The sequence below is a fragment of the Suncus etruscus genome, chromosome 16, assembly GCF_024139225.1.
Source record: "Suncus etruscus isolate mSunEtr1 chromosome 16, mSunEtr1.pri.cur, whole genome shotgun sequence".
NCBI classification, from domain to species: domain Eukaryota; kingdom Metazoa; phylum Chordata; class Mammalia; order Eulipotyphla; family Soricidae; genus Suncus; species Suncus etruscus.
The window spans coordinates 69,931,503-69,940,582 of record NC_064863.1 but is presented as its reverse complement, the minus strand read 5'-3'; the positions used below and the strand labels follow the sequence as shown (position 1 = coordinate 69,940,582).

General features: G+C 39.3%; 1 non-coding gene and 1 pseudogene across 1 annotated transcript; one reads left to right on the top strand and one right to left on the bottom strand.

Annotated features, from left to right (window-relative positions):
- Positions 1-6,013: 6,013 nt before the first annotated feature.
- Positions 6,014-6,466, bottom strand: LOC126032200 (small ubiquitin-related modifier 1-like; annotated as a pseudogene).
- Positions 6,467-8,278: 1,812 nt separating this feature from the next.
- LOC126032805 (U1 spliceosomal RNA) lies at positions 8,279-8,434 on the top strand. Its single transcript, XR_007503998.1, has one exon. It is a non-coding gene; the product is annotated as a U1 spliceosomal RNA (small nuclear RNA).
- The last annotated feature ends 646 nt before the right edge of the window (positions 8,435-9,080 follow it).

Genomic DNA, 9,080 nt, shown 5'->3' with positions numbered 1-9,080 from the left:
CTGGAACGGCTGGCTGGACTTAGCGCTGTTTCGGGGGCTGGGACTGCGCGAGGGTGCGCGCCGCAGTCCGGAGGGCGCTCGCTGGCTCTCTCGCTCTCTCGCTCGCTCGCTCGCTCGCTCGCTTTTTTTCCGAGCGAGCCGCCGCGCTGCGGTCGTTCGGAGTTTTGAATTGTGGATGTGTGTGTATGTGTGTGCGTGCGTGCGTGTGCGTGTGGAGAGGGAGAGAGAGAGAGCGGAGAGAGGGAGAGAGAGAGAGAGAGAGAGAGAGAGAGAGAGAGAGAGAGAGAGAGAGAGAGAGAGAGAGAGAGAGAGAGAGAGAGAGAGAGAGAGAGAGAGAGAGAGAGAGAGAGAGAGAGAGAGAGAGAGAGAGGAGGGGAGAGGAGAGGAGAGGAGAGGAGAGGAGAGGAGAGGAGAGGAGAGGAGAGGAGAGGAGAGGAGAGGGGAGGGGAGAGGAGAGGAGAGGAGAGGAGAGGAGAGAGAGAAGAAGAAGAAGAAGAAGAAGAAGAAGAAGAAGAAGAAGAAGAAGAAGAAGAAGAAGAAGAAGAAGAAGAAGAAGAAGAAGAAGAAGAAGAAGAAGAAGAAGAAGAAGAAGAAGAGAAAGACAGAGAGAGAGAAAGACAGAGAGACAGAGACAGACAGAACAGAGACAGAGAGAGGAAGAGAGGAGAGAGAGGGAAAGAGGGAGAGAGAGGAGAGAAAGACAGAGAGACAAAGAGAGTAGAGAAAGACAGAGAGACAGAGACAGACAGAACAGAGACAGAGACAGACAGACAGAGACAGAGAGAGTAAGAGAGGAGAGAGAGGGAAAGAGCGGGAGAGAGAGGAGAGAAAGACAGAGAGACAGAGAGAGGAGAGAAAGAGCGACAGAGGAGAGAAAGACAGACAGACAGAACAGAGACAGAGACAGGAAGAGAGAGGAGAGAGAGGGAAAGAGGGAGAGAGAGGGAGAGACAGAGAGAGACAGAGAGACAGAGACAGAGAGAGGAAGAGAGGAGAGAGAGGGAAAGAGAGCGGGAGAGAGAGAGGAAAGACAGAGAGACAAGAGAGAGGAGAGAAAGACAGACAGACAGAGACAGACAGAACAGAGAGACAGAGACAGACAGAGAAAGGAAGAGAGAGGAGAGAGAGGGAAAGAGAGAGGGAGAGAGAGGCAGAGACAGAGACAGAGAGAGGAAGAGAGGAGAGAGAGGGAAAGAGAGAGGGAGAGAGAGAGAGAGTTCTCTAGCTGGTCTGTGCAGTTCAAAGTCAGTCTCGCTCTATACCAGGCCCCTTCTCACTGTCAGCCTGGTTCTAGTCTGGAGAGAAGCACAGAGGGACGTGACCATCAAACCAGCAGGGGAAAGAATAGACAAGGAAGTAGGTATGGGGGCACCTGGGGAGAAAGGAAATCTCGAAGGAGACTCAAGAGGGATGGGGTAATGAAGAAAAAAATCCTCGTCTGAAACATGGACACTGAGTCCCTGCCAGAAGGAGGGCAGAGACTCATCAACTTCCTGGCCACTTCTGAAGCCAAACAAAACCAAGAAGAGATTATCCTAGTGTCTTTCCCCGTGGCAGAGCTAACACCTGTGCTTCCAGCCTCTCCAAGATTGGCTCTCCTTCATTCTTGTGCATTCTGGATGCCTACTTCAGTTTGCATGTCTCCTAGGGGTTTTAAACAACAACAGTGGGAGTCAATCATACTGGAAAAACAAAAGCTAACACCCTCTCAAACCACCTTTTGAAGTTTGGATGTTAGTTCAGGGAAGCCACCCTCAGGATTCTGGGAGAGGTCAGAATCCAGAGCAGGCTCCAAGACCTGGTAATTCTGAACTTCTCCCTAAAGTCATCTTTTGTTGCCTGTAAAATGGATGATCAAATGATTAGCTAAAATTTCTCTCTGCTCCGTATGCTTAAATCCTGGGCACACATTGATCCTTTGTATTATCTGTATTATCTTTAGTTTCAGTGGAAATCGCTTCCACAGAGGAAGAAAACGAAGCAAAAGGCCATTTATAGATGTTGGAACCAACGAAAGTCAAACTGAAGAAGTGTGTGGCCTTTGTCCTGGATCATTTTGTTTGGGGGACCACATCAGGCTTACTTAGGGCTTTTTATTGGCTCTGTACTCAGTGGACACTCTGGTAGTGCTAGGGAAATATATGTGGTGCCTGGGATCAAATCCATTTCAGCTGTGAGAGTGACAAGAACCTAACTACTATACTATTTCTCTGATTCGATTAGCTCAGAATCTTGATCTCCACAGAAATATTGCAACTACAATTTCAATCCAGGTACATGTTCTTAGCATCACATCTGGCTTAGTTCAGTAGCACACATTAATGCCTTTGAGGGTGTTTATATTAGACAAGCCCAGGGTTCACATTGGTTTCCAAACCCCAGTTTCTTCTTTGAAGATGAATAGCAACACCTCCTTTTCAGAGTTTTGTTTGGATAAAATTAGAAATCTGTTCTAAAGGGATTGGCAGACTGAATAGCCTTTAGGAGGGACTCAACTTTTTTTTTTGACAAATTTATCCCAAATGCAGACTACATTCTCTCTCCTAAGTCACTTCTAAATCCATTGTGGTTTGCATGTTGCCTTTAGCCACCCCAGAACTATTCTTCAGATAAAAACACATGCTGGAGGGGGGGGGGCTCTGAGTATTAAATGAGATCATGTGTGTGATGTGCTTGGCCTACAAAACATAATGGCTTTTGTAATTAATAATAGAGACCCAATTACACACCGCAATAGGCCATTTGAGTTTTTACTGTGATTTATTTCTTCCTTCTCCTTTCAGTTCTCTCAGTTCTTTAAGCTACCTTCTCTTTCCAAGACTGTCACAGTACTCCTAGAATCTTTATTCTTTGTCATGAATAAATGCCAAGTTGAGAAGTAAAATATCACAGACAGAAATGAAAGGCCAGAGAAGAAGAAACGATTTCATGTTATAGGGCAATCTCCAGGAGTTGTGAGGTATCTGTATGTATTTGAACCACTAGAGACAACTTAGCCATACACATTGGACAGAAACTAAAATACTTAGACCTAAAAATGCACCTGTTGGGCTGGAGAAATAGTACAGTAGGTAAGGCAATTGCCTTGATTGTGGCCAACCTGGGTTCAATATCTGGTATCTCATGTGATGCCTCAAGCTCACCCAGGAGTGACTCCTGATAACAGAGCTAGGAGTAACCACTGAACATCACCAGGTGTGGTCCAAAAACAAACAAACAAATGAACAAACAAAAAAATGTGTCAGTTAAGGAAGTGAGATCATGGATGGGAGAGTGGAAGATTGAACCTCAGAATATTGGTGGATAGGAGCTAATATTAGTAGTGCGACTGGAATTGGAACACTACATACCTAAAATTTCATCATTGATAGCTTTTCAGATCATGGTGCCTAAATTAAGCAAAGTATTTTTTAAATGATTTGGCAGTTGCCTATTTTATTTAAATTTTAAATTTTTTCTTTATATTTTTGGTGGTAGAAGTCAAAGTCGAGGACTCACACATTAAAAAAAAAGCACTCTAGGGGCTGGAGGGGTGGCATAAGCATAAGGCATCTGCCTTGAGCATACTAGCTTAGGACAGACCGCATTTCAACCCCCCATCCCCACCCCGGCGTCCCATATGGTCCCAATTTCTGAGTGCATAGCCAGTGAAACCACAACCCTCATTCTTTGTGTAAGCTTACCTACAAGAAAGACCCTCCCATTTCTGGGAGGGGTCTTGGGAAGGTTACAAAAGGTTTGGCCTCAGGCGCAAAAGGGGGATTTGCACAGATGGAGTTGGAGGAGCTGCAGGAGGAGAGATGGCTGAAAGAAGGTAAGATGCAGGGCAAGCTAAGGATGGATAGCATGGATAGCATGCATAAATGGTTATGGTAGGCCACACATGTTGGCCAGGGCAAATAAAGATGTTAGTTTCTGGAACCTGTCAGTGGATGATTTTCTTGCCACTACCTGAAACTGCAGACCTGCCAGGGTTGGAAACACGTGGCCCTGGGCTGAAGGAGAAAGGCCTCCATCATCACCACCACCATCCAAGCCTATCCAAAGGGCTTAATGCAACAGCCAGGAGTAAACCCCCAGCGTCATTGGGTTATGGGGATTGTAACTGGGTCAACTATATACAAGGCAAGCATCCTGATCACTGTGTTCTCTCTGACCCCCACCCATCACTTTCTTGAGGAAATATTTTTTATTCTATTGTCAACATCCACTATATATAAATATATATAATAAAATAAATTATATTGGATATATATATCTATACATACATCCAATATAATTTGTATATTATGTATATACATCTATATCTATATGCATCTATATCTATGTATACATCCAGTATAATTTATTTTGTTTCACCTGTTTATCCTTAATAATAAATGCTGGTGTAATAATCCAAGATTTATCATTTTTATGAATTATTTTGCTTTATATAATCACCTTGAGTGCAGTATATTTTGTTGCAGATATAAAAAAGTCTATTAAAGTACTCAAATAATAAATTGTATAAATATAATGTATTTATTTTGTTTTACACACCTGAATTGTTTCTACATTTTAACTGTTCTAAATCCAATATAAACATTGGGTGAATGTAGAATTTTGTGCTAATACTTTTGCATTATTTTACAGATAACCCAAAGGGGAGTACTAGATCATATAGAAGTCTCTTCACTAGCATATTCCAGAATGATTCTGCATTTTCCTTTCCCACTAGTAGTCTCCATGAGTTTCCTTTTTCTTCACAGCTACTCAAACACTTGTTGATGCTTTTGATGTGTCATTCTATTTTTGTTTGTTTTGTTTTGTTTTGTTTTTGGATCATACCTGGCAGGGCTCAGTGGTCAACCTGTCTCCATGCTCAGAATCACCCCTGGCAGGCACAGGGGACCATATGAGATGCTGGGATTTGAACCACCAATCTTCTGCATGAAAGGCAAATGTCTTACCTCCTTACTCCTAGCTAAGCGGTCAGAAATTGCCCCTGCCTTGGGGGGACCATATGGGATGCTGAGGATCCAACTGCGGTCCTTCCTTGGCTAGTGCTTTCAAGGCAGACACCTTAGCTCTAGCACTGCCTCGCCAGCCCCTGATGTGTTATTATTATTATTATTATTATTATTATTATTATTATTATTATTATTATTTTTGGTTTTTGGGCCACACCTGGCAGTACTCAGAGGTTACTCCTGGCTATCTGCTCAGAAATAGCCCCTGGCAGGCACCGGGGACCACATGGGATGCCAGGATTCGAATTAACCACCTTAGGTCCTGGATTGGCTGCTTGCAAGGCAAACGCCACTGTGCTATCTCTCCGGCCCCTGATGTGTTATTCTTATAGATGTTAGATGGTATCTCATTCTGGTCTTCATTGTATTTCCCTGCTACTAAAAGTGATGAAAAATATTTTTCATATTTTTTACTAGTCAACTGTAAATATTTATTACAATCTTGTGCTCATTTGGTTGAATGCATTATTTATTTTATTGTTGAATTGTGTAACTTCTATATTGAGTGCATTATTTTTTATTGCTGAACTGTATATCTTCTATATAGTCTTCATATATATGCTTTTTATATATATTATAATATATATATTATTAAAAACATGATGAGCACTTACCCCAATCAATAGACTGAGTTTTTATTTTGTCTTTATTGTGTTGTAAAAATTATTTCAATTTGATGGATGTAGTCCTAATTGTTTACTCTCATTTCCCTTGCTCTTGAGTCTAAGTCCCAAACACTTATAATAGCAGCCTAGAGGATAAAAGAGGGGGATATGGGATGAATGCTGGGAACAGGAGTGGAGGAAGGACAACATTGGTGGTGGGAAGGCCCCTGATTCAATATCACTATGTACCTAAAATATTACTGTGAAAGATTTGTAATCCATTTTGATTACAATAAAAATATGCAAATAAAACATCTATAATGCTAACATTATATACAATAGAACTATTTTTAAAATGAAAAGAATTGAAGGTAAAGAACAAAACTGTATATCTGAACCCTAGAATATGAACCCTGTTTGATCCCGATAAACTTCAATCACACCTTCCTTCATTCCCATTTCTTTTTTTTTGGGGGGGGGCCACGCCCATTTTATGCTCAGGGGTTACTCCTCGCTAAGCGCTCAGAAATAGCCCGTGGTCGCGATCTTTCCTTGGCTAGCGCTTGCAAGGCATACACCTTACCTTTAGCGCCACCTCACCAGCCCCTATTCCCATTTCTTTTGGAGTGTGTTTATTAGCAATTTTCTGATCTTCAAGAAGAAACCTTAGTCAATGCATTGGAACACCCTGTCTTTGACAATAAAATTCTTTGTGTTTCTTGAAATGTGTAGACATTTTCACTTTAAAGTGAATCTCACTGTATGCTGTCCCATATCTTTGAGTTTTATGTATTCTCCTTCCTTCTTATCTCTGAATTCCTCAGCTGAAAACTTTGCCTCCTGATCTAACATCTTAATGGTGGCTCCCCTACCTTTCCTCCCCACTCCTGGCATTGACCTCTGATAGGCGGGACCTCATTCAGGAGTTTATAAATCTATCTCCCTTTCTCACAGCACAACACTACCTGAAGTCTCTTCTTTTAGATATTTAGTTATAAATTCAATATAAAATCATGTAATTTCCTTTTTTCTTAATTTTAATTCTAACCATTGATGCATATTTCTAACTTTAGTCTAGTACTACACAATTCCAACTACTGTTCCTTAACAATATAGTTTGAGGTCAGATAACATGATAGTTCAATTTTTTTTTCAATTTTTTGTAAGTATTTGATGTAATTTCCATAGAACCTTGGCATTTTTTCCTAGTTTCTTTTAAAATGTTCTTGGAAATTTCATTGAGAGTGCATTAAATTCATATTGTTTTTGGTATAATATACATTTGAATGCATTCATTCTTCTCACCCATGTATGTCTTTATAGTTCCTAAAGTTTTATTATTTTTTCATAGTATATTTTTTCATGAGATTCAATCTTATCTTACTCATTTCATTATACTGGTCTTTCATTTGAAATTTATCCTTTTTTTTTTGGTTTTTGGGCCACACCCAGTGATGCTCAGGGATTACTCCTGGATATGTGCTCAGAAATTTCTCCTGGCTCAAACTACAGTTTGTTCTAGGTTATCACATAGCAAGGCAAATGCCCTACAACTTGGGCCACCAGTCAGGACCCTGAAATTTATTCTTAATTATTTGATACAGTTGTATATAGGATGGCTTTTTACATTTCTTCTTTGTCTTATTCAGTATTTGTATTTAGAAGTGCCACAAATTGATATTTTTTTATTTTGCAACCAACTGACTTTTTACTCATCAATTGTTTCTAATAGTATGTTAATGGTATTTAGAGCTTTCTATATGATCATACAACCTTCAAAATAATGTTAATTTTACCTCTTTACTGGTTTGAATTACTGTTCTTCTTGTCTATTTTCTCTGACTAAGACCTATAACTCTAAAATAAATAGATGTGATAGAAGACAGCTTTTTCTTGTTCCTAATTTTAAATACAAATATTTTGTTTTTCACCACTAAAAATGATATTAGCTGTGGGTTTATAGTGTATGGCCTTTATTATGCTGAGATATATTACTTCTATGCCCATTTTTATAAAATGACCATGGAGGTTTGTAAAGGAACATTGAAGAGTCCATGCCAAGAGAACACAGAAAATACTTAAGAAGTGAAATTATGAGTAAATCGATTATTATGCATGTCTTTATCCAAAGAAATTAACCCATATCCATCTTTACATTTTAATGATCAACTGTTACATCCATGGCAAAGTAACAAGTAGAAGGATAAGATGTTAAGTTGGTAGATTAATCTCTTGTTAGGGCTCTGCTCTAATTTCAGAGCTAAATTAGAAAGTAAGGGTAGAAACCAGAAAGAAAAACACTAGTAGCAAACAAATCCTGGACTGAAAGTGACTAAAACTCAATTGACATAAATTTAGGACAATGATGCAAAGGATGGAAACAGATAATAATGCCAGCAACAACATTCTTTTTAAAATAACAAGATAAAGTCACCTATGTTACCGTATTTGATTATCTTCCTGTGAGGATGAATTGAATTATAAGTAATAGAACTCTCAAAAAAGACTTGGAAATGCCATCTTCTTATATTTTCAAGACCATACTTTTGGTAGAGATATAGAAAAAAAGGGAACCAGAATTTACTGTTTGTCAAATTCAAACTGGTTTATTGTTTATGGAAAGCACCGTGGTGTTTATTTAAATGGTTAAAAAGCTGATAAGACATACTTACCTGGCAGGGGAGATACCATGAAGGTGGTTTCCCCAGGGTGAGGCTTGTCCATTGGACTCCAGATGTGCTGACCCTTCGATTTCCCCAAATGTGAGAAACTCGCTGCATAATTTGTGATAGTGGGAGACTTTGTTCACGCTCTTGCCTGGGGAAAAAAAAGCCGAGAAGGCCAGTACTCTGCATGTGACCAACCTGGATTTGTTCCCTGACACTCTTAGGTCCTCTGGGACCACCAGGAGTAATTCCTGATTGCAGATCCAGGACTTATTTCTGAGCATCATTACATATGGCCAAAAAAACAAAAAACAAAAAACAACAACAAAAAAACCCCAAAAAAATAACCAAAAACAAAAATTAAAACGTATCTTGTTAGGCAAACAATACCTTGTAATCTATAAACTTCAATCCTAGATTCCTTTTCACCAACATACCAATTTAAAAATATATATAAGCCTATTTTTATTTCAGGGATACAGTAGTCAAGATCTGGAGACAGCTCATGTGTCCGTTGACAGATGAGGGATAAAGAATCACAATGTGATTCTAGTTGTAGGATAATAGTTATAAGAAAATAACATTTTTGAGAAGTAAAGAAATAATTTTAATGCTGGAACTATCTGCTCCTTCTTGAAGTTAATGCCAAATAGACAATCATGCTTGAAATTTTTGAATTCAGCTTTCAAATAAACTAGAAATATTAGTTACATAGATTATTAATAGCATCATTATAAAAGCAATTAGCTTTTATAATGTACAAGAATAATAAATTTAATCTTCATTCTAACAACACTATG